Source organism: Gopherus evgoodei, chromosome 1 (assembly GCF_007399415.2).
Source record: "Gopherus evgoodei ecotype Sinaloan lineage chromosome 1, rGopEvg1_v1.p, whole genome shotgun sequence".
Classification (NCBI taxonomy): Eukaryota; Metazoa; Chordata; order Testudines; family Testudinidae; genus Gopherus; species Gopherus evgoodei.
The window spans coordinates 107,684,329-107,710,669 of record NC_044322.1 but is presented as its reverse complement, the minus strand read 5'-3'; the positions used below and the strand labels follow the sequence as shown (position 1 = coordinate 107,710,669).

Sequence of the window (26,341 nt, the reverse complement as noted above, 5' to 3'; positions counted from 1 at the left end):
CCCCCCCCCTTATAAATTAAAAACACTATTTTATATATTTAACACCATTATAAATGCTGGAGACAAAGCGGGGTTTGGCGTGGAGGCTGACAGCTTGCAACCCCCCCCATAATAACCTCACGACCCCCTGAGGGGTCCTGACCCCCAGTTTGAGAACCCCTGCCCTAAAACCATTGGAAAACTGAAGTTAGTGCAGAACATGGTGGGCCATTTATTAAGTGGCTTATTTGTAGCATACACATTGCATCAGGGGTCCATTGCCAGAATTGCCAGGTGGCTGACTGAGGCAGGAGCAGATGCAGGTTGGAGCAAGGTCTGACTATCATGGAAACAAGGCTTGCTAGAGCAGGAGCAGTCTTTTGAAATTACTGGCAATGGGAGTGCTCCCAGCAGGTAGTGATATTAAGCAGACTAGGGGTATGTCTATATGGCAAAGAAAAACCCATGGCTGGCCCGTGCCAGCCAACTCAGGCTGCAGTGCTGTTTCACTGCAATGTAGGCTTCTGGGCTCGGGCTGGAGCTCAAGCTCTAGGATCCTCCCACCTCGCAGGGTCCTAGAGCCTGGAAGTCTACACAGCAATGAACTGGCCCTATAGCCCAAGCCCCCTGAGCCCGAATTGGCTGGCACGGGCCAGCGGCAAGTTTTTCATTGTTGTGTATACTTATCCTAGAAAGACTGCTTCCTTTAGGAGCCTATACACTCTCTTTGGGATCAGCTGAGTAGAGCTAAACCCAAGTTTGGCTCAATCCGGCTTGAATGGCATGGGGCCTACCACAAGACATTCAGGTAATTGTCACGCTCTCTGGCTCAAGGATGACTCCTCAGGCTTAAGCAGGCTCAGATACCGGGTAACTCAGGGTTGACTAACCAGGTTTAAGTAGGCTGGGGCTCAGAGATAACTCAGGATTAGGCAGGCTCAGAGATATCGCATCCATAGTATGCACCTGTTTTCGCTGCCAATTGATTTTAATGTGATGTTTATAGTTTGAGTCCCTGTGCGGTTTGGGTGCTGCCTACCTTAAAGGCCGCCTTTCTCAATACATCACAACATGGTAACTGTAATCAACGGAGTCACCCAAGCTAACAGCCCTCTGGTTTAAATAGGTGGAGTGGATAGAAGGGCAGTTTAGTGCGGGGTCTTCATCTCTTGAACTTGTTTTTCCCTTTGGTCCAACAGTCCAGATTTTAAAACTTTCAGGCCACACTGTAAGGCTTATCAGTTTCCCAAAGCTTTTCTGGGAGTGTCAGCTGAATAGACTTATAGAGGGGGCAGTGGATGAGTTTATTTATGTGGCCCAAACTGTCCCAAAAGAATTCAAAGTTAGGAGTTTGTAGGGGCCTTGAGAGTCATTCTGTGAGGAGGAACATAGGAAAACTACAGGCAGGTTGGCTGAGTCTCATTCATGATAACATTGTGCACAGCCATGAGGCTACAGGGACTCAAAAAATTGTTTACAGGCACTTCTAATAAGCAGAGCCAGTGATCAAAAGAATCACTCACTGGTTTCAGATGACTGCACGAAAATACGTATGTAACTAGCTGCTGAAAGGGTTCTCAGTAAACATGTTTAAATGTCTCTTTCATCCCATACTACTCCATGCAGCAACCTAAACTGTTTAGCGTGGTTCTTCAAACTAGCTAACTTCAAGGGGACAAATTCTGCTCTTGGTTACACTGGTGCTATCTCAATGAAGTTGCATTGATGTAAAAGCAGAATTTGGTCAATATTCTCTCAGTCCAGACGATAGGGCCTGATGGAATAGAACTCCAAAGTATTTAAGGACCAGCACAAGTTCTAATTGAAGGTTCTTCACAAGCTCTGACAGAGAAGCAAACTCCCATTTTTAATTATTTGTTTCCTGTAACAAAACCACATGCCTGTATTTAGAAACTAGCACTTTATAGAATTCTCAGAAACATATAGGAAAATGCTTGCTGCCACCTTGTGGGGCTTTAGCTGAAGCAAATATTGAGTATGCAAAGCTGATTCTTGTGTCGATGTGAAACTTGAGAATAAAACAAGAAACACACACTCAAATGACCAGGAAACACCAGGAGTGCCAACTCATGGAATTCCCTTGGAGCAGCTGAGTTTGCCTCCCTTGTGGAACAGGCAGTGGGCCTGAACTTCCTAACCGGCTAATGTTCTGAGATTTGCAGGGAGATCCTGCAGATCACAGCACACCCATGCAGAACAGAGGCCCAGGGCATCCTCAGTATACTCTGAATCTTGCTATTCCCCCACTGCTCAAACAAAAGCTATGTTACTACCCCAAAATTCCCATTAAAAGGTTTCAATAGGTTGAGAAGGAAACAGTATAAGATAAAGCTGACAGATTCAACTAATTCCTGACATTGTAATGTTTACAGTTCAGCTGCTCTGAGACTGTGGGGAAGGGTCAGGTGAGACAATAAAGGTTTTTTTCCAACACCTCAAAAACCACATGCTAGTATCTTTGGACAAATTAGACAGTGGATCTTGGTACCGCAGGAGGTATCTCCTGATTATCTAGTTTTGTTTGGGACCAGGACTGTCTTCCTATGTGTCTGTAAAGTATCTAGCACGTTTTGGGTACCACTTTAATATAAATAATATATAAAATAATACACACAACCTCTGGTTGATGTACATAGTTTTCTAGGAATGACTGCCAAAAAGTAATTAAAATATAAGATAGATACTTTGTGTGTGTGTGACCATCTTTCAATATTAATTCCATATCACCTTTGACCAATGAACGTTTTAAGACATCATTTAACATACATTAAAAGATTACTGCCTGTTGCATAAGACTTTGTACCAGTTAAAACCATGTATTAAGCACAAAGCATTCCCTCTTGGAAGAATTAGGAAATGCCTAAAATTTCAGCTAGTGGAATTTTATCTGAACCATCTAATTGATTATTCCATCCCTGACAGAGCAGGCAGGGAGCATGGCTTTCTTAATTCATTGGTGCCCAAGATCCATGGGAAAAATTGTGTATATCTTAAGGCATCTATGTAAGACTGGTACATTTGACTGGAGACCCAGTGCTTCCATGCTACTCCTAAGGGAGCCATGATCACAACATCTCTGTGCCTGCTCAAATTCCCAATGTGTTCAAATAGTGGACAGTCAGAGAATGGAGTGGGAGTCTGCATAACATAATGCTGACAGTAGGCCAGATTATTCTATTTATCCTGTGGAGGGGCTACAAGGATCAGAAAAAGCCTTTAGTGCAATTTTAGGGAGGGAGTTGATCCTATACATCCAGATCTCAGTCCTTCACCTAAGTAGAAACGTGTGATCCTTCTGTGTTTGTGTCTCTCCAGGGGCGATGAAGGGACTGGAGGCAGCAGTGGGGGTCAGGGCCATGGCGGGGTAGAGGTTGAGCCTGGAGCCAGAGTCTGGGGTCCCGCTGTACAGCTGGGGACTGGAGGAGGCAGCAGGGGGAGGGGTGATGTGTGGGGGTGAGCCCAGGACCGAATCCCCAGCTCCAGAGCCCAAAGGCCTGTGGCTGGGGGCTGGAGCCCACCACCACACACCCACCACCCTAGAACTGAAGCCCGAGCCCCACTTCCCCTGGAAAGGTGGGGAACTCACACTGGTTGCCTGCTCCTACAGTGTTTGTGGCTCCAGAAGGGGGCATGGACCAGCACCTGCTGGCAGTCCTGGGGAAGGGGCCACTGCTTTGTCCCTCTTCCCCCAATCACCACCCAGGAGTGCTGTGGCTGCAAGAAAAGCCCCTGGTGGCTGCATGTGGCCAAAATGGCTGCATTTGAGAAATGCTGGATTAGGATGAGACCTTCATTTGTCCACTGTGGGGGTTTCTTGCCCTGACTTCTGACACATCTGATTGCAACCACTGTTGGAGACAGGATACTGGAGTAGATCAGCCATGGATTGGATCCAGTCTAGCAGTTCTTATGTTCCCTAATACCACGGAAAATATTTTTAAAAATATCTTTTTAAAAGAGTATAGAGGAATGAGTTTTATTCCTCTGAGTGGCAAATATAAATGAAATCATGCAGCAGTCAACTTTATCTATATAAGGGCCAGACACGGAGCATTTTCTACTAACTTCATCTAATAGGGTTACATTCTGCAAGGTGTCTCTTGTGAGGCGCTGAGCACCTTCTTACCCATTCATGTTGTTGTAAATAATTTTCCTAAGAAGTTTATTAAGCTTTGCTGTGACTCAGTTTCCACACAAGGATTCCTTGATTTAGTCGAAAGTCCCCTTGGTATTGATTAGATCCAAAATGTCAATATAAACATATACATTCTTATATTCTTTATCTTAGTAACAATACAGTGATAAGCATTGACCAACATATTCACTCCTGGGAGGTATCTTCCCATCCTGGCATGACTGCAGGGCAGTAAGGAAAGCTCAGACAAAGAAGAGAAAACCTTGCTTTTAGTACACTATAATAAACAAGTGATGTTATTATTAGTCCTTGGACCATAGCCAAAGTCAGCTGGAGCAATTTAGGGCTGCACTTTGCTCTCTTCAGAGTTTTCTTTTTATCTTATTTTGCTGCATTTTTTCCAACTACTGAACTAAGCATTTCTAACCAAGTATTTATTGCACTTGGTGCCCAATTAACCACGTTTTTTTTTTATTTCTATTGCTTAGCCCTAACCTTAAATAAGCTAGCACTGGTATTTCCAAGGATATTGCAGGTTTAACACAAACAATTCCTTTTTCTCAAGATTTTATTCTTTTTGGTCACATATTTTGGGCCTATTACTTATGTTAAAATCCAAATAATTTAACACTGTAATTCACTCAGATCTAACCTGAGGCTATATTCCCACAGGTGTCAATGGGAATTGTCTGCATTTAGCACCTTGCAGGAGGTGCTCAGCTCCTAGCAGAATTGCAACCTTTGTGAAGTTAAAAAAAGATTTCAAAAACCATGACTACTGTTAATTGCCTGCAGAATAAATAAAGGAAGATGTAACTGGACAAGTTCAGTCTTATTAAGGATTTTTACAGATTTAATAATATAAAAATTTGCATCAAGTAATAGAAAAGGTGCTTTTTTGCTACAATTTTATTTAAATCACTTAGAATCATTAATAAACAACAGCACAATTAATGCAACCATTAGGAATATCTGGTACAAAATGAAAGTCTTTATGTTGTGAAAGAATCAGAAATATGCTACTCACTCTTCATCAACTATGGTCATCCAGTCATATAATAAAAGAAGATTGTGGCTTGTCACAAGTAAAAAGGAAATTATCTCAGTTCAAGGAAAATCCAAGGGCTAGATTTGTGTCACAATTACTCTCATTTGTGAGCACTTACAGCAGTAGTCCCACTGACTTCAGTGTTACTACTACAATCAGTAAGGGATCACCAATGTGAGTTCAAGTAGTTCCAAGTCTGCTAGAGGTACAAAGCAGTTTCAGTTCTGAGGAGTGTGAAATGTCAACAAAATAGCTGTCATTATTAACGTACAGTTGTCATATATTAACATAATGAAACATATTTTACAGAAGCTGAAGAAGGTGGTCTAAAGCAGTGGCTCTCGACCTTTCCAGATTGCTGTACCCCTCACAGGAGTTTGATTTGTTTTGCATACACCCAAATTACACGTCACTTAAAAACTACTGGCTTACAAAATCAGACATAAAAATACAAAAGTAACATAGCACACTAGTACTGAATAATTGCGGACTTTCTCATTTTTACCATACATTTATAAAATAAATCAATTGGAATATAAATATTGTACTTACATTTCAGTGTATAGTATATAGAGCAGTATAAAAAAGTCATTGTCAGTATGAAATATTAGTTTGTACTGACTTTGCTAGTGCTTTTTATGTAGCCTGCTGTAAAACTAGGAAAATCTCTAGATGAGTTGATGTACTCCCGAAAGACCTCTGTGTACCCCCAAGGGTACATGTACCCCTGGTTGAGAATCAGTGGTCTAAAGGGACTTTTATTGTGTTATGTTGTCTATAAAAATAGAACTGTAATCAAGACAAATGTAATGTTGTCAGTTCATCCAGACAAAAGTTACAGTCAAAACTAAGGGCAAGACTGTGAGCCCCTTCACACACATTGGTGAGCAGTGTCTCACAAGCGATTACTGTCACCCATAATTATAATGCTATATTCTTATAAATTACATAAACTCAAAATAAGGGAAACTTTAAGGACTGTAAACAGCTACAAAAATAATAATCTTTAGTAAAGAGAAAAAATTAACTTTTTCTTCCTTCTTTCCAACCCCTTTTGGCTCCAGTCTCAAACTCAGTGGTGTCAAGGTCGCAAATCAAGTTCACTCTTAGGCAATATCCTTTCCAGAAAATGACCAGGATTCAACCTACTGGTTAACAGTTAACAAAGTTTATTTCAAGTACTTGATAATTCTGGGTAAAACATTTGAGAGCTCTGAGTTAATGTTTATTTTAGCCCTTTGAAATATGAATCACTTATTCCCGCTCATGCAGTCTTCTGTGGTTTTTACTTGCAAGTGTGAAAACAAGTAGGACAAAAAGAGTCACCCTGGCTTACCCGAGATATCTAAATAAAGAGCTGAACAGAAAAATCTTTATAAAAATAGAAAAGCAGACGGAAGGAAGTAATAAAGACTACGATCAATAATCATTATTAGGTTATTATAAAATTAAAGATGGAAAACACATACTGTATTAGCCCATTTAATCCGTTCTCCTGTTGCTGTGGGGTTGTTCCTGACAGCATATTCACCTCTGCTGATCTAATTTTAAAGGACCAAAAAACAGGGTTTCTCCAAACTGGAACTTCATCTCACTTATTCAGTTATTGGCCTCTGCTGAAATTGCTAGCGAAGGTACTAGCAGCTGGTGTTAATCTGAGAATTGGAAGATATTAGGCACAATATCTAGTAGAAAGTGGACAAAGGAAACCTCAACTCATTTGGAAGGCTTAAGTCACAGAAGAGCCGATACGTAGATGAATGTTTGTTTTTACCTGCTTGCCTTTTGACTGAGTTCGTTTTTTTCAGAATTTGCTCAGTTCCTTGATCTTTAAAACCTTCCCTCTGCATTTCTCTGTTTAAATTCCACTTGTGTTACATCACCTCTAAAAACCGCCGTTGTTTATATTTGATTCACTTTCATTGTCTAATTGGATCATCATAATACCAACAACATAATGATCCCACAATATAGCATCAGTGATGTGCTGTCAAATGTAACTATATTTGACTGTTGGCAGCTAGTATAGATTACAGTAGCCTGAGGGCTGCTCTAGTTTATGGTAGAGACGGATGGGGACAATATCCAGAGAGTAGGTAGGGGAAACAAAGGGTACCTGCTCCCCCTGCTCCTCAGTCCCCTCCTGAGCCATGCCATTTTCCTCTAGGTTTTTTACTTCCTGACAGAGTTTTACCCCTAAGCTATAGAATCATTCTCATGCATGTGCCTTTTCTCACACACACTCTCTCTCTGGCCTAACTGACTCAATATGAGAGAGAGAGAGAGAGAGTGTGTGTGTGTGTGTGTGAGAGAGAGAGAGCGAGCATGGCATGAGAATGATTCTGTGACCTGATGGTTAGAGCAGGATGGGAGACTAGGAGCCAATCCCCCTACTCCAATGACACTAATTATTTAACCAGAGTGCAACAGCTTCAACAGGAGAGATTGAGGGAGCACCTCACCTCAAAATATCCCATAACCCAATGGATAGAAGACTCACCTCAGAGGTAATAGATCCCTCTTCAAATTCCCACTCACACAGAAGGGAATTTGAACCAGGCGTCTCCTACAACCCAGGTGAGTACCCTAACCATTGGGCTAAAAGTTATGAGGGAAGTTAGTCTTCTTCCCATTAATCTTGCTAACAGTGTAGCTGTTTACTGCCAAGAAAGAGTTTACAGCTGAGACTCCCAAGCAGAGACAGATGCCTCCCTGCAGCCCAGACTCAGACACCTATCTCTGAGACAGGGTCAGGGGCAAGGGCATCGGAGTGTTCCCAAAAGTGGGGAGGGCAGGGCCCCCTGTTCCCTTGAGGCCCCACTCCTACACCTCCTCTTTCCCCCAAGGCTCTGCCCCTTGGTCAAACCAGAGAGGGGCTGGGGAGTCCTCTCCCCCTGCTCGGGGTGGGGTGGGGCTGAAAGCAGGGGCTCCAGGCACCAGCCGACCAAGCACATGCTTGGGGTGGTACCTTGTAAGGGGTGGCCAATCTTTGGGTGGCGGGGCGGCGCTCGGGGTTTGGGGTTTTTTAAATTCGGCAGGGCAGCTCGAGGGGTTTTTTTGGTTTGTTTCCGTAGGGCGGTGCAGCGCTCGTGGGGGGGCTCTTTCGGCGGCGCGGCGCTCAGGTGGGTTGTTTTGGCAGGGCGGGGTGGCACTGGGGGGGTTGTTACAGCACGGCGGCACGGCACTCGGGGGGGTGTTTTGTCGGGCAGCGCGGCACTCGGGGAGGTTTTACAGCATGGCGAGGAGGCACTCAGGGGGGTTGTTTCGGTGTGGCAGCGCGGTGCTCAGGGGGTTGTTACAGTGAAGTGGAGTTTTTTTTTTCTTTGCTTGGGGCAGCAGCAGCCCCCTGCCTGTGTCCCCACTCCCTGGTGGAGTGACCCACTTCCCAATGTTGCCCATGCGTCTCTGTCCCTGACCCAGCTCCAGTCGGGTGTGGGGGGGTCTCAGAGCCGCAACTAGGCCATGGTAAGAGCTGCGCGGGTTTGGGCTGCTGTGGGGAGCCGTGACAAATTCTCCACGAGCAGCCCCAGGAGGAGAATCCATGGCTCTTTACAGCTGCGTTCATGGTTCTTACCATGACCGGGCTGCGGCTCCAAGCCCTGCCCCCAGTCAGAGCTGGGTCAAGGAGAGCCACGGGGCATCTATGGGGAGCCATCATGGAATCGCAGACCCTCCACCTGCCCTGGGCCAGGTGGGGAGCCAGGAGCCCATTCACTTTCAAAAAGCAGAAGAGCCATGTCCCCCTGGCCTCCCCTGTTCTGGTACCACTGGGCAGGGCTTACCACACAACCCTCTTGTTGGCATCTGCCATGGGCTAGCTTAGGAAGCATCTTGCCTAGTATGCTGGCTTTTGTGAATCACAGTTTAAAGTGCCTGCCTCTCCCCATTTATTGCATAGGAGCTTAGACACCTAACTCAGACCATGTCTACACTACCATTTATGTTGGCAAAATTTACATTGCTCAGGGGTATGAACCCACCTGCCCCTTATCAAGATAAGTTTTGCTGTCATGAGAGCCCTTGTGCACAGCACTATGTTGGCAGGAGAGCTTCTCCACCAACATAGCTACCACCGCTTGTTTAGGTGGTTTTATCATGTTGACGGGAGAGGTCTCTCCTGTCAGTATAGAGCAGGGTTTCTCAAACAGGGGTCACCGCTTCTGTAGAGAAAGGCCCTGGTGGGCCAGGCCGGTATGTTTACCTGCCCCGTCCGCAGGTCCGGCCGATTGCGGCTCCCACTGGCCGCAGATCGCTGCTCTGGGCCAATGGGAGCTGCTGGAAGTGGCACAGGCCGAAGGACTTACTGGCTGCATTGAGGCTGCATTACGAGCAATTATAATTATTTCTCCATTCCCATTTGTGAAAACAGGATTATTTTCTACTCCCTTTTCTTGCTGTCAATCTTCTGTATAACCACAAAGTATTGTATGAGATCCAAATTCAGCAAAGCATTTAAGCACATTCTTAAGTCCACCCCTGTGGGCTTTAATATATGCTTAAGTCCCATTGATGTTAATAAGACTTTTAGGGTACGTCTACACTACCCGCTGGATCTGAACTCCATCAGTGCAAGAGGTGGAGGCAAAGTCGACAGGGGAGCCGCAGCTGTCGATCCAGTGATGTGAGGACGCGAAGTAAGTAATTTTAATTCGATCTAAGATATGTCGACTTCAGCTACGCTATTCATGTAGCTGAAGTTGCGTATCTTAGATCGATTCCTCCACCCAGTGTAGACCAGGCCTTAAGCTCATGCTTAAGTGCTTCACTGAATAGGGACTGGCTGCTGAAACGGGGCCCCAGATCACACTTTCTGTCTTGTGTAAAATGGAAACATTTCTCAGCACTCGCTGATGCCTGACTGCTGCAATATGTATTCAGTTTCTTTCCTTTCACCCTCTTCCCTATTCCTGCCATTAAGATTTAACTTCCCTCTTTTTATGCTTTGCATCCTGTCATCTATTTGGTAAAAGAAGTTTGTTTCACTCTTTAATTTCATATCTTGCCTCCATTTAGTTTCATTTGCCCACGTTAAATTAATTTTCTCCTTTCTTCCTTTTGCTCATGTCATTTAGAATAACAATCTTGATATTTTATTCTATAGTAATCTCCTGAGACTTACAAGCTTTTTTATTAAATAGGAATAAGCTCAGTCCAATAATAATATCTTGTTCTAACATCGCAAAAATGTTAAGAATGGCCATACTGGGTCAGACCAAAGGTCCATCTAGCCCAGTATCTTGCCTTTTGACATTGCCATGTGCCCCAGAGGGAATGAACAGAACAGGTAATCATTAAATGATCCATTCCCTGTTGCCTGTTCCCAGCTTCTGGTAAACAGAGGCTAGGGACACCATCCCTGCCCATCCTGGCTAATAGCCATTGATGGACCTCTCCTCCATGAATTATCTAGTTCTTTTTTGTCTTGGCCTTCACAACATCCTCTGTCAAAGAGTTCCATGGGTTGACTGTGCGTTGTGTGAAGAAATACTTCCTATTGTTTATTTTAAACCTGCTGCCTATTAATTTAATTTGGTGACCCCTAGTTCGTGTGCTATGAAGAGTAAATAACACTACAAAATGTTCTTGACTGTTAATTATTTTTACCTTTTAAACATACCAGATCAAATCCTGTCTTGATGTAAACACGTTTGAAGCCAATCAGGTTATACACTCTTTACTTCAGGGCTGAATCTGTTTTTAAGTTATAGATTTAGATCAAAAAGCAACAAGTATTAATAATTCTACAGATTCCTTTACCTGATATAGATACAGAAAAGCCTGCATTTTATGTATCTTTTATCATTCAAATTGATTTGTAAAACCTCCTATTATTCTGAAGCAATTTTCATAGTGCTCTCTTTCTCCATGCTAATCCTTTACAGAACAATCCTATTTAACAGCTACTTTCCATGGGAGTGACATAAGGCTACTACTCATGTCCATGGCCATTCATACTGATTAATGAGCCTTTGGACCAAACATGACACTGACTTTACATCCTCAGTAATTTCACTGACTTCAGTGAGGTTCGAATAAGTGTAAGTCTGCCCAGAATTGGGTTCAATTTTTTTATAATGCTTTGAAGATGTAAAGTCCCACATAAATGCTAATTATTATTAATTATTACTAAATGGAAAAAGAAAATTGATAAGCAACTACAGTCCTGTTTCCCCGCCCCACTCCACCCCACCCCCGCCTTTGCATTCCAAATGGAAGAAAGAATACAAACTTCAAATAGTCTTGTCAGCGCTGTCGTCAGCACAGAAGCAACCAAGGCAATTATCTCAGCAACTTATTTTTTAATAAGGGCAACACATTCATAACAGGTTTCCTTTCAGGACATCTTTCCAGGCTTCCAAGACATCCAGAAGCATCAGCACCCTGGAATGGTGTCAAAACAGTAGCACGTTTCACAGCAACTCAGAAGTAAATTGTTTTGAAAAAATAGCATGAGCAATCATGACTTGAAGTTGCATCAAATTTTCTCACGGAGGAGCTACATAAAGGATATTTTTACTATAATGGGGGGAAAATGTGGAATTCCTGTTTCAGCAAGGGATCAGCTGTAAATGTTTGTCTACTTTTGTCTTAACAGATTTTTTAAAGTGGGTTTTCACCTTAAACTTAGAAAAAGATCATATATGTATAGGTAAAAGGGGAACATTTTTGAACTGGTTAAGGGCCAGATTCTATCACTCTTACTCAAGCTGAGTAGCACTTTACTCTGTAAATAGCTCACTGATGTCAATATGGCTACTTGTGGAGTAAAGTACTAGTACACATGAGCAATAGTGAAAGAACTGGTTAAGAAAGAAAGGGTAAAAGCAAAGCAGAGAGGTTTTCTAAAGTTTGTTACCAGTGCATTTCTACATCCTCAAACTGAAAAGGAAGAAAGAGAGAGAAATATGTTCCTGGGAACATTTTTGTTTAATATGCTGCAATTTGGACGACTCAGAAAAACAGGACATTCTGAATGTAACATCATCATGTAGACCACTCTGCATATATCACAGTATCACAACAGGTCAGATGCAATGATGTTAGTCTTACATTATGCTCGGAATTAGTACAATAAACCCCAGGTTTTTTCTAATGTGTATGTATGTACAGTTTCTCTCTGCCTGTCTAGTATATTCTTTTGGCAATTAATCCAAGTGGTACTGTCATAACATTTCTTCCCAGATCTGGACCTTAGCATCCAAAATATGGGTGTTAGCTTGGACCTGGTAATTGCTGCCACCAGCCAGGAATTATACAGTGCCTAGCTCACTGTGGTCTCCCCAAAACCTTCCCTGGGGGACCCCCAGACTCAGATGCCTTGAGTCTTACAACAAAGGGAAATAACCCCCTCCCTTTGTTCCCTTGTTACTTCCTCCCAGGCTCCCCTCCCTGGACGACCCTAGGAGATTCCCTGCTTCCAGTCCTCGAAACACAAGTACTGAGAGAGCTAATCTCTCTTTCCCCTCCCCTGAGGGTATGCAAAGTCAGGATTAGTAAATCTAACACAAAGAGATTTTCCCCCTGACTTCTTCCTCCCACCAATTCCCTGGTGAGCTGCAGACTCAATTCCCTGGAGTCCCCACTAAAGAAAAACTTCAACAGGTCTTAAAAAGAAAGCTTTATATAAAAAGAATGAAAAAGGACATAAAATATAGTCTCTGTATAAGGTGACAATATACAGGGTCAATTGCTTAAAGAAAAAAAATGAATAAACAGCCTTATCCAAAAAGAATACAATTTGACACATTCCAGCAACTACACACATGTAAATACAAAAAAACAATATAAACCTATTGTCTTACTATCCTTGTACTTACAACTTGGAAACAGAAGATTAGAAAGCCTGGAGATAGAAAAATCACTCTCAGAGCCGAGAGGACACAGACACAAGACAAAGAACAAAGAACTCACACCCAAAACTTCCCTCCACCCAGATTTGAAAAAGTCTTGTTTTCTGATTGGTCCTCTGGTCAGGTGTTTCAGGTTACTGGTGTTACCCCTTTACAGGTAAAAGAACATTAACCCTTAGCTATCTGTTTATGACAGGTACTGATTAGTCTTTGTTCAAAATCTGAAATACCACTTCTCTTCCCTGTCATCTTCCAGAACTCTGTATATAATATGGACAGTAACTAGGAATTTCTCTTCCACATTTCAGGGGCAAAAATATAAGGATTTGTGTATGGCAGAACATATTACAGCCACAGGATCATTGTATTTGCTTTGAAGATAAATCTAGAATAAGGCATGAAAAATTTCCACCATATTTTTCTCATCTGAGGACTAGGCCTACTAGTTCAAGTCAAAAGTACCAGTTCTGCGACTGCTTCCCAAAAGCCAAGCCTATTTCATTGATGTCTGCACAATTGCACTCCCCCCTAAATCATTCACCCTCACCAATAAATCAGTTATGCCCCCCTCTCACACATCATTAAGCCACCACCACTACCTCTGTTTACTCCAATAACTCAGTTATATCTCCTCAATTAAATTCTGCACCTTGTTTAGGGACCACTACTATCTGGTGCAGAGATGGTCCAAAGGCAGACTCATTAATAGCCCTGGATTTTTCAGGAAAAAGGCATTGTGATCAACTGTAAGTCACTGTGGTCAGTTTACATTTTGAAGGTTCTAAAGTTGTCTTTGAATTGAAAAGGGACAGACCTTTCTTTTATTTAAAAATGAAAATTATCATTGACATTTACAGGGTTCTGAAATGCTGAGGGCACATAGCTGCTGGTTTGGCATATTGCAAACATGGACAATGCTTGTTGGAGGGAATGAAGGAGAAAATAATGGGGATCTGAATGAATTTTCCCACCCTAAAAAAAACACTGGAAGTGTGGCCAGTCTAGGCACACTGCTACGTGCAGACCACAATTTGATTCCTGTCTAGACTTCAGCTCTTACTCCTAGCCCAGGGCTAACCTGTGTGATTCAGCAGAGACCTTTCCGGTTGATAAGGAACAATATTGAGAAGCTTGGCTCCACAGGAATTTCCTCAGCTGGAAGGATGATGGTTGCAGCTCCAGAGCCTTGATGGAGATTTAAAATTGGAAAAAAGAAAAAAAAATAGTTCCTCAAGGTTTTGACAGGAATGATTTCAGGAGGGGGGCAGAGCTACTTGAAAGTGCAGTTCTACTTTGAAAAATGACTCTGTAAAATTGGCATCTTAGGATATGTCTACACTATGGGATTATTCCAATTTTACAGAAACCATTTTTTTGGAATCAGATTAAAGTCGAATGCACCCGGCCACACTAAGCACATTAATTCGGTGGTGTGCGTCCAGGTACCAAGGCTAGCGTCGATTTCCGGAGCGTTGCACTGTGGGTAGCTATTCCATAGCTATCTCATAGTTCCCGCAGTCTCCCCTGCCCATTGGAATTCTTGGTTGAGATCCCAATGCAAAAACAGTGTCGCAAGTGATTCTGGGTAAATGTCGTCACTCAATCCTCCCTCCGTGAAAGCAATGGCAGACAATCATTTTGCGCCCTTTTCCCTGGATTGCCAGGGCAGATGCCATAGCATGGCAACCATGGAGCCCACTCAGCCTTTTTTCCCTCTCACCATATGTCTACTGGATGTTGCTAACAGACGCGGTACTGCAGCTACACAGCAGCATCCTCTTGCCTTTTGCAAGTTAGCAAAGACAGTTACTAACCACACTGTACCATCTGCTGCTTTGCAAGTTGACAATGATGGTTACTAGTTATACTGTACTGTCTGCTGCTGTCATGGGTGCTCCTGGCCGGCCTCGGTGAGGTTAGCCAGGGGATCATGGACAAAAATGGGTATGACTCCCCAAGTCATTCCTTTCTTTAAGTTTTGTCTAAAGGGAGAATCAGTCCTGCCTAGACTATCAGGCAAGCCTACTAAAGAACCAGAGAGGCAAATGGCCACTCTGCATCAGAGCCCCAGACATCCCCCAGAAATGATGAGCTGCATGCCATTCTAGGGGATGCCCCTGCAACAACATCACCCGTTACCTCCCTCCTCCCCTACCCCTCCTGGGCTACCGTGGCAGTTATCCCCCCATTTGTGTGATGAAGTAATAAAGAATGCATGAATTTGAAACAACACTGACTTTACTGCCTCTGCAAGCAGAGATCAAAGGGGGGAGGGGAGGGCAGCCTCCAGCTACTATGATATTCCAGGCAGGACTGAATCTCCATTAGACAGCACTTAAGGAAGAGAATGACCTGGAAGTCATTCCCATTTTTGCCCAGGCGCCCCTGGCCGACCTCCTCGAGGCTAGCCAGGAGCACTCACAGGATGACAATGATGGATATCAATCATAATGTACCGTCTGCCATCCGCAAGGCAAGGGAAGGGGATACTGCTGTGTAGCGCTGCAGCTCTGCGTCTGCCAGCAGCATCCAGTAGACATACGGTGACATTGAAAAAAGGCAAGAAAGGATTTTTTTCCCTTTGCTTTCAGGCGGGGGAGTGGACGACAACATATACCCTGAACCACCCGTGACAATTTTTTGACCCTTCAGGCTTTGGGAGCTCAGCCAAGAATTCAAACGGTTTTCAGAAAGTGCGGGAACTGTGGGATAGCTATGGTCGTCAGTCGCCCCTCCCTCCGTGAGTGTCCATTTCATTCTCTGGCTTTCTGGTACGCCTGTGTCAGTTCCTTAAGTTTCAGCACTGTGTTGAGTCCCTGTTGTGGCCTTTGTCCATTATAGCCTGGGAGATTTTTTTCAAACGTTTTGGCATTTTGTCTATTGGAAGGGAGTTCTGATAGAACAGATCCATCTCCCCATACAAAGATCAGATTCAGTATCTCCTGTACGGTCCATGCTGGAACTCTTTTTTGATTCTGGGGACTGCATGGTCACCTGTGCTGATCAGCGTTCCACACTGGGCATATAGGAAATGAAATTCAAAAATTCGCAGGGCTTTTCCTGTCTACCTAGCCAGTGCATCCGAGTTCAGATTGCTGTCCAGAGCAGTCACAATGGTGCACTGTGGGATAGGTCCCGGAGACCAATACCATTGAATTGTGGCCACACTAACCCTAATTCGAAATCGCAATACTGATTTCAGCGCTACTGCCCTCGTCGGGGAGGAGTACAGATATCGATATTATGAGCCCTTTATCGAATTAAAGTGCTTCGTTGTGGGGACGGGTGCAGTGTTAATTCGGTTTAATACTGCTAAATTAGAAATAAACTCGTAGTGTAGACCAGGCCTTAGATTTCCAGGTTTATTTTCTCTTAATGATTTAGAGAGTGAATTTACAAATAAAATTATGGTTTGTCTAAATGCCAGTCTTGCACACTCAACCTGGGATTTAAAAGTCAAGCTGTGTTCTTTCTGGCTCATGCACCAGCAATGAAGCTTCTGCCATCAGAACTTAAGCCCAAACCTGCAATCAGATTCACGTGTTTGAACTCCTATATGCAACTAGAGCTCATGGGACTTGGCATAGGGGCAAAGATTTGCTGATAATGGCCCCAGTTGCAGGATTAGGATGTTAGTTAACCATTCTCCTGATGATATGTGAGCCAGGTCAGACTCTAGCTTACTCTCATATAATTAAATATGCTCTGCAGTGCCAGCAGGAGTAAAAAAATAAAATAAAATGTAGTGTAGGCACCAATCCTGCAACTTCTGTGAAGGCTGCTGTATCCACACAGAACCCAATAACTTCAGTGAACATCCATACAAAAATATTGAAAACATGTTTAATCTTTAACACCACTGGAAGCTGGAAAATTCACAAGAAAGGCAGCTGTGTGGACCTTAACATATCCCATTGTACCTAACAAACACAGAGTCATCTGACATTCCTTTAAATACCATGAAAACTAGATGAGATAAGGAGGAAGCAAGAGCCCTACGAATTTCTTTGTTTTTGTTGTTTGTCAGGCTCCTAAAATGTGATTGCAGTTGCACGGGGGGGGGGGGGGGAGGCTGGGGGGTGTCTCTGTAAAGCTCAATCTTCCTTACTGAGGCCATGTCTGCGCTGCACTTTTGTTAGTAAAACTTTTGCCAGTCAGGGGTGTCAAAAATCCTTCCCGACCGACAAAAAGTTTTACCAACAAAAAGCGCCGGTGTGGACAGCACTTTGTTGGTGGGAGACACTCTCCTGACACCATTCGTTGGGGGTGGTTTTATTGTGTCAGTAGGAGAGCTTTCTCCAGCCGACAAAGAGCAGCTACGTAGCATACGTTACAGTGGCATGGCTGAAGCAGAACAGCTGTGCCACTGTAAGGTGTGCAGTGTAGATATAGCCGTAGAGAGACGAGGTGGGGAAGGCAATATCTTTCATTGGATCAACTTCTGTTGGTGAGAGAGACAAGCTTTTGGGTTTACATAGAGCTCTTCTTCAGGTCACTCCACCCACCCTGTCTCTCTAATATCCTGGGACCCAAATGGCTTACAACAGCACTGCCTACTTAATTAACAGAACTGCTACTCTGTGTATTGAGTCATATCTGCTTACTTTAGTGATTAAGGCACTGATCCAGCAATTTCTTTGATGTTGGTAGACTGCTCCATACCCTCAGAGTGCCATAAATTCTATGCAGCTGTTCTTCTGTGGTTCACTTTTGCAGCCTAAATACTTTCTTTTAACATCTTTTTTTGGTAGTAATTACAGCAATCAGCCAAGAAAAGGTAGCAAAGAGCTGACTCGCTCATATACCACAATTATGGATGCAGCATAAGAAGCAGTGTTACTAACTTTTGTGATTTGATCACATCTCTGGATTTTTGGTGAATTTCTTATAGTCCCAGCTCCTGAAATCAAGAGAATGCTTGACAATTTAAGCTTTCACTTAAAAATGTAAGTCTTTAGTCCTCTTAGTTGTGAAAATGTGAAGCGAGTATACCCAAAAGGTTCAGGAATCAAATGTCAATAAAAAGAACTCCACATTTATTAAATAAAATCTATGATTTTTGTCAGCCAGTCACATGATTTGGGGAGGGCCTGACATGATTTTTGAATGCTTGGGGCTGGCAGTACTGAGAACTTTAATAAAACAGGAAAAGTAAAGCAATTTGTACACAATGGGCAGGTATGTTGTGGGGAGAGAGTTGAGCCAGCAGCCCATTTATGACATCACTCCCTTGCTGTTTTTAGGGCCTGATCCAGCACCCATTGGATTCAGTAGGTGTCTTTCCATTGGCCTCTATGAATGACACAGTGATAAAATTAATTTTTTTTATTTAATATAAAATAGTTAGTTAAGCAATCGGGCATTACAATAGAATCACACACTGTACTGATATTCGCATTCTAAGATGAAATGATATTTGTAGGGATGATCAGTCCCTAAATGAACAGAGTGGGTATAACCCTTTCTCTAATGTTTCCTTGATGATGGATGGGTGTGTCTAATCTAAAATTAGCATGCCAGTCTTTTTATAATCTCATATAACAACACTCCTTAACTAACAATCAATCTACCTTTTCACCATCATTAAATATTTTCTACTTTTTCACTGGCTGTTTAAGATTAAACATCATCTTAATTAACATCTGCAGAAATATCATGCCAAGAACTATCAATACAGACCACATTTTCATAAACATTAAAAACATATTTAAAACAATTGTAAAAAACAGGACCAAAACAGGTTTACAATATGATCTGGGATTTATGTCCTCACTTATCTCTCTAACTTGCTTCTGAGTTGTCTTACTTTACTTCACTCATATTTTACCAGGCCTCACTTGACTATTGTCAAGCCTATTTTTAGGAATTAAAATTTTGGGCCTACTTACATTACAACACATTTCTATATAACATAAGCAAGCCTCACCTTTATAGGCTACAGTCTCCACCTTTGACCAAAAAGTCAATTGCTATACAAAGAGAGACAGGACATTTGTGGAGACTTGTTTAGTAATGAACTTGTGAAGGGGTTTTCATGTTAAAGATTCAACAGTGAAATTCTTAAGTGCTTTGGAAGCCCTCCAGTTGCAAGGTTGCCAATTCTCACAATATTTGTTGTTTTTCTTAAAGACCCAGCTCCTGGAGTCGAGTGATTTTGTGGGAGTCTCAGCTCTCATTAAAAAGAAAAAAAGTAAACTTGTATTCTTCGTGGTAGCGAAAAAAAGTTTGAAAATGTAATAGAGGTGCAGAAGTATACCCTAAAGATTCAGATTTTGAAACCAGAAGGCAAATGTAAAGAACCTAACATTTATTATTTTAAAAATCATGATTTTTAAGCTAATCTTATGATTTTTGAGCACTTTGGGTTGGCCACATGGCAGATGAAAGGTGCTCTACATAAATATAAGATCCACACTGGCAGTACAATGCTTATCATAGAATCACAGAATGTCAGGGTTGGAAAGGACCTCAGGATGTCATCTAGTCCACCATCCCCAACTAAATCATGTGCAACCATACATTAATAAACTAGTGTGTGCAAAGACCATATTGATGGGACTGAGCAAAACCCTAAAAAAGCAATCCGATATGTGCATAGACCATATGCACTGATTATCCTTATGGTAAAGGAGCCAGGATACACTCCCCTTGTAAACCAACTCATATCTGACATTTCTTGGGCCCGGATCACTACTGTGTAACTCCTCTCCCCAGATATAGGTCACCCACGACCTTGGGAAACTCTGTATTACAATAGCTTAGTTCCTTGAGTTTCTACATCTGAGAGCAATTTACAGGCTCTTGTTGTCTTCCAAAGTTTTTTCAGATGAGCTCGGTAATTATTTTAATGGTCCTTATTTTGTTACACAGCATCCTGAGGTGCTGGGCATAGGGAAGAGAAGGGCAAACACACTGTGCTCTGCATGATGAACCTGATTTCCTGAAATCAACAGGAACTGAAGGTACTTAACACTTCACAGGATCGAGTCTTGTTTAACTGAGCAATGCTACCACACATTACTGTTTTTGTGGGGGACTTCCTTTTCCCCATGGTTACCACTTACCTCCACTGTTGTGTGTCCTCATAACCATCTTCATATAAAGCCAGCCATCCCTTCCCATGCCTACTCCATTATTAATGGCTGATGATCACAGTGGAGTGAGAATGCTTTTAAATGACAGTAAAGGATGGAAAGTATAAAGTAACATATACTGCCTCAATCAGCCTGGAGTGCTAGTATCAAGGTCCAGCTGAACTGGATATTGGATTAGAGGGACCTACAATCTAATTTCATAGTGCCAAGGCTGTGGTTGGCATGATACGTGTGAAACATCTAAAGAGCTGAGTTACAGGGACTATTCACTGCCACTAAAAATTTGTTGATATCACTTCTCCCTGATCTGCCTGAATTGCGGTGTCAGGTTGAAATACATGGTCAGAAGTGCTGAGATATAGGTACACCTCTACCCCAATATAACGCTGTCCTCGGGAGCCAAAAAATCTTACCGCGTTATAGGCGAAACCACATTATATCGAACTTGCTTTGATCCACTGTGCAGCCCCCTTGGAGCACTGCTTTACCACATTATATCCGAATTGGTGTTATATTGGGTCGCGTTATATCTGGGTAGAGGTGTATCAGTTTCACACAACCACAGAAGCTTCTTGCAGATACAGCATTTAACTGCTTGGCTGCATGCGATCTCTCCACCCAACATGGATATCAAAGGCATAGTATCATAGTTATATCGCTTAATATATTTTAATTTATTTGTTAACACAAAACATAAAATCCTCACTGTGGTTTCAAATGGCTATGGTGTTCCAACCACTTTCTGCTCTAACTTCTGAGCAGCACTGTAAAAAGTCTGTGTTAAACATCTGCACTACCCTACCCCAGAGGCATCTGCATTTCAGCAGTAGGTAGATATCAGAAGGCTAGCTGTGTTAGTCTGGATCTGTAAAAGCAGCAAAGAATCCTGTGGCACCTTATAGACTAACAGACATATTGGAGCATGAGCTTTCGTGGGTGCATGCATCCGATGAAGTGGGTATTCATCATGAAAGCTCATGCTCCAATACATCTGCTAGTCTATAAGGTGCCACAGAACGCTTTGCAGCAGTAGGTACAAAAATCTCCATGTGCAGCAGAATCTTACTAATGCGCAAAAAATATTCTCACAAAAAACCCCAAAACACATTGCTAAGTGGAGTGAAACCAGTCATGATTTAACAGCAGAGACATCAGTTAATCAGGACTCATGACTCTTACTTTTCAGTACTTCTCATTATATAGGCAGTAAGTGAATAGGACAACATGCATGAGTAAGGATATGTGCTGCGGACCCCTTTACACATTCAAGATCTCAGAGTACAGGATCCTTGGGGAAGGCACCTTTGTTTTCTTACCTGTCTGCAAATAGCCTGTCACTTCAATGATATACAACTGTATTTTGTATACTGTGGTTTGAATAAAGGCAACACAAAAAGGACTTACTTAGAATGTACAAAACTAACAGTGGGTGGTATATTTTAAAGGGGAACAGGTCCAGTTACAATCTGGTCCAACATTATTTGTCATTATTTAGCAAAAAAAGGAGACGGAAGGAAGAAATCTGAAAAAGTGTGAGAGTTACTGTACAGGTTAAAAAGCATCCGTCCATGCAGACCTCAGTGATCTGAAGAGAGAAAAATTGGGGAATAAGGGGGATGACAGAGAAAGAAAGGAAGTAAAAGAGATTAAGACACAGCAAAGAAGGCAAGTGTGAGAGAAGAATGGAAGAGTGAAAGGATACAAAATAATAGCAATACAGTATTCGGGTTCTACTTACCCCGGCTGTACCAATGAATGACGCACAGTAAGTCATTTCCCTACTCTGCACCTCAGTTTCCCAATATGTAACACAGGAATGCTGACTTACATACTAAGGTGGGTGTGAAGGTTTCACAGACCGCCTAATACAAATTAAAGATTCTACTGTACATAGACAGTAATGAGTAAGACTACAATTTAGTCAAGGGTATTTTTAGTAAAAGTCATGGACAGGTCACAGGTAATAAACTGTTACTTGTCCATGATTTATACTAAAAATGCCTATGATTAAATCTTGGGAGTAGGGTGCTGGGGGGAGACACTGGGGAGTCGCTTCTGGGTGTATGTGTGTCGGGGCCAGTGGAACCAGCTGCCGGCAGCCATGGCCCATGATTGATCTGACCGGCGTGGACCGTGGCAGCTTTGGCCGGCTGGCTGGGGACCATGGCCCGGGGCCATGGACTGCAGCTGTTCCAGCTGGCCAGAGATAGCTGCCCGGGGCTGCATCTGCTCTGACTGGCTAGCTGGGCAGGGACCGCTGCCTGGGGCCGTGGATCACGGCTACTCCAGTCAGCTGGGTGGGGTCCTCTGCCTGGGGCTGCGGACCATGGCTGCTCTGGCCTGCCACCCAGAGACCACTGTTGGCCTGGGGGCTGCGGATTGTGGCTGCTCTGACTGTCCCGAGACTGCTGCCAGGGGCTCCTGAAGCAGTGGCCAGTGTGGCTGTCCCCAGGGCCACTTGAGCAGCTGGCCCCAGGGCCAGCTACTTGGGCAGCCCTGGGGTCAGCTACACTGGCCCCTGCAGAAGTCACGGAGGTCACAGAAAGTCATGGAATCCATGACTTCCGCGACCTCTGTGACAGACACAGAGCCCTAGTATTGAACTTTGTGTAACTAGGAGAATGATCCTTTTTCCTTGACAGAACAAGGAGCAATGGTCTCAAGTTGCAGTGGGGGAGGTTTAGGTTGACTATTAGGAAATTTTTTTTCACTAGGAGGGTGGTGAAGCACTGGAATGGGTTACCTAGGGAGGTGGTGGAATCTCCTTCCTTAGAGGTTTAAGGTCAGGCTTGACAAAGCCCTGCCTGGGAGGATTTAGTTGGGGATTGGTCCCGCTTTGAGCAGGGGGTTGGACTAGATGACCTCCTGAGGTCCCTTCCAACCCTGATATTCTATGATCCCACTATCGTGGGGAACTTTCCTGGCTTATGCACTAACCCGGCAGAATTGGCTAAGGAAAGGATCTGAGTCCTCATTCCCGCTCCCTTTACCCAGAAGCCTGTCTGACCTCGAGGGCTCCCCTTCCACTCTCCTGTGTGGCAGAGTTCTTGTAATACCCAAAAGGCTGGGCCCAGGATTCTTGGGGGTTTGACCCCCCCAGTCTTGTTGTGGTCACTTAGGACAGCGGTACTCTCTCTGCTCTGGATGCTTCCCTGACCCACTGATCGTTGCATATAGTTCAAAGCAAATACGATTTATTAAACAGCAACTAATTAAAAAAATAAGGAAAAATGGGAAAGGTTAAAGGAAAAGAAACAACCCTGCTCTCTGGACATGTGTGAACCACAAATAGCCGTCTCTGGAATGTAAGGGAAGTTCAGTCTTTTCCTCCCACACTCTTGGTCTCCTGCCCAGGCCCTGGCTGTGCTCCAGGGATGCAGCAAGTCAGACACTTGCTCTGGCAGTGGCCACATGCCCTTAGGCTCCAGGGAGCAGGATGACTTCTTCCAATGTCAGCTCCCTTCCCCTCCCTGTCAGACAGGGTTACGATCCCTCTCCAAGTCTGGACTGCAAGGCCTCTTGGCTGGTGTCATCTCCCTGACCTGGGCTCGCTGCCCGGGGTCCCCTCAATGTCCTTAGCTCAGGGGCTATCTACCCAATGGGACTCTGTGCTCAGTCAAGAAGATGCAGTTCTCAATCTGTGGATTTGAGTCTCCAGGGATAACATGCTTGTTAACAGCAAAAACGTTTTAAAATAAATAAATAAAATATAGAGATGAGAAATAACAGCCCTCAACCCTATTGTCCCTCTTAAAATTTGTATACAAAGAGTCAGCCCCTTACCTCTCTCTAAAAGTGCAAAGTTTCTAAAAGTTCAGTGAACAGAAGATTGTTGTGGGCAGAATAGATCTGGACAAGAAGTCTGGAGATAAATGTGAGAAGAGAGGGACAGGCAGTAGAAACAAAAGCGAAATTGTTTGAGCAGCATATTCCAGAAGTATTGAGGTCTTTCTGAATGTAGCCTTCATTGATTTGAGAACTACCATACCATTCTCTTACTAGAAGGGAAAACCTATAATGGCAGCAGGCTGTAAAAGAGACCCAGTTTGGGAATAAGAACCATTCAATAAATATATGTTTGCTGATGATGTTTTAAAGAAATTCACACTAGTAACTGGTGCAAGTCACTTAAGCACTTGGATTCAGAGACTTGACTATAAGGTGGATAGGTGGATGAACTGTTGGACAATATATGCTAGGTGGACTGTTAGGATAGACTATAAGGTGGATAGAATGTTGGACTATAAGATGAATAGAAAGCTGGCTAGATTGTTGGGCTCAATGGTTAGAGATCAACGGCTCTATGTCTAGTTGGCAACCAATAATCAAGCGGAGTACCCCTGGGTTTGGTCCTGGGGCCGGTTTTGTTCAACATCTTTATTAATGATCTGGATGATGGGATGAATTGCACCCTCAGCAAGTTTGCAGATGACACTAAGCTAGGGGAAGAGGTACATATGCTGCAGGGTAGGGATAGGATCCAGAGTGACCTAGACAAAGTGGGGGATTAGGTCAAAAGAAATCTGATGAGGTTCAACAAGAACAAGTACAGAGTCCTGCATGTAGGAAGGAAGTATCCCATGCACTGCTACAGGCTGGGGACCAACTGGCTAAGCAAAAAAGGACTTGGGGATTACAGTGGACGAGAAGCTCAGTATGAGTCAACAATGTGCCCTTGTTGTCAAGAAGGCTAATGGCATATTGGGCTGCATTAGTAGGAGCACTGCCAGCAGATTGAGGGAAGTGATTATTCCCCTCTATTCGGCATTGGTGAGGCCACATCTGGAGTATTGCATCCAGTTTTGGGCCCCGCACTACAGAAAGGATGTGGACAAATTGGAGAGAGTCCAGTGGAGGACAACCAAAATGATTAGGGGGGTGGGGCACAAGACTTATGAGGAGAGGCTGAGGGAATTGGGGTTATTTGGTCTGCAGAAGAGAAGAGTGAGGGTAGATTTGACAGCAGCCTCCAACTACCTGAAGGGGGGGTCCAAAGAGGATGGAGCTAGGCTGTTCTCAGTGGTGGCAGATGACAGAACAAGGAGCAATGGTCTCAAGTTGCAGTGGGGGAGGTTTAGGTTGGATATTCGGAAACACTATTTCCTTAGGAGGGTGGTGAAGCACTGGAATGGGTTACCAAGGGAGGTGGTGGAATCTCCTTCCTTTGAGGTTTTTAAGGCCCAGCTTGACAAAGCCCTGGCTGGGATGATTTAGCTGGTGTTGGTCCCGCTTTGAGCAGGAGATTGGACTAGATAACCTCCTGAGGTCTCTTCCAAATCTATTATTCTATGATTCTATGAAGTGATAATCCCACTTTTAACAACAGTAGCTTCTTCTGCTGGTGTAGAAGGAATATTTTCCTCCTTTGTACTAATTCATTCCAAATGGAGAAATTGTTTGGGACTTGAAAAAGCGGGAAAGCTTGTTTTTCTTTTCCAGATTATGAACAAACAGGAAAATGAAGGTGAAGATGATTGAGTTAGCTGCAGAAGCCAATATTTTAAGTTTCTTATGTTGACCTGACTGACACAGTCAATGTAATTTGTTTTTAGATATTTCATTTAACTATTTTAGTTAAAAACAATTTCAAAAAAAAACCCCTCATTTTAAAAACTTTAATGTTTAACTAAATTTAAAAATCATACGCTTGTTTTGTTAAATATTATATGTTTGCTGTTGAAGAAAAAAATCCAGCATATATAATGTTGTTGGTTTAGTTAAATAAAACAATTTAAATGTCTGTCTGGTGATGTTCTCCTCCTAATACAGCATGGCAAGAAAATCTTCCAAATATTAATGATTAACCTGTTGAACTGGAGATAGTTCACCTCTCAATGACTTCATAAATATCTGCTTCAATTACCTTTGGTAAATGAAATAACCAAACCACCATTCATTTTCTGATAGATCTGTAAAACTAACCTGAAAAGTTTTCAAAATAAATCACTTTAAAAATGTATCACGTGTACCTTCTAAAAATGAAACCTACATCTACCTCTGAGTTGTGAAGAATATGTATTAAGGTTATAACAACCAAGAATGCACTTTTATATAGAAATCCATGATTAAATCAAGTCTTACTGACTTAGTGATTTAAATCAAATCCACCCTGCCGCCTGCTCTATCAATCAGGCTGACTGGAGCTTTGGCCTCTCCCCATTGCTCCTGGGGACTGTCAATCTCAGAGTCCTAATTTCTCATCAGTCCTTCTTTC

General features: G+C 43.1%; 1 long non-coding RNA gene across 1 annotated transcript in view; it reads right to left on the bottom strand.

Annotated features, from left to right (window-relative positions):
- Window positions 1-26,341, bottom strand: part of LOC115654380 — a 70,314-nt gene that overhangs the window by 41,465 nt on the left and 2,508 nt on the right. The window contains exon 2 of the long non-coding RNA XR_004001185.1: window positions 14,112-14,218. This is a non-coding gene — a long non-coding RNA (uncharacterized LOC115654380). The remainder of the gene's footprint in view (window positions 1-14,111; window positions 14,219-26,341) is intronic.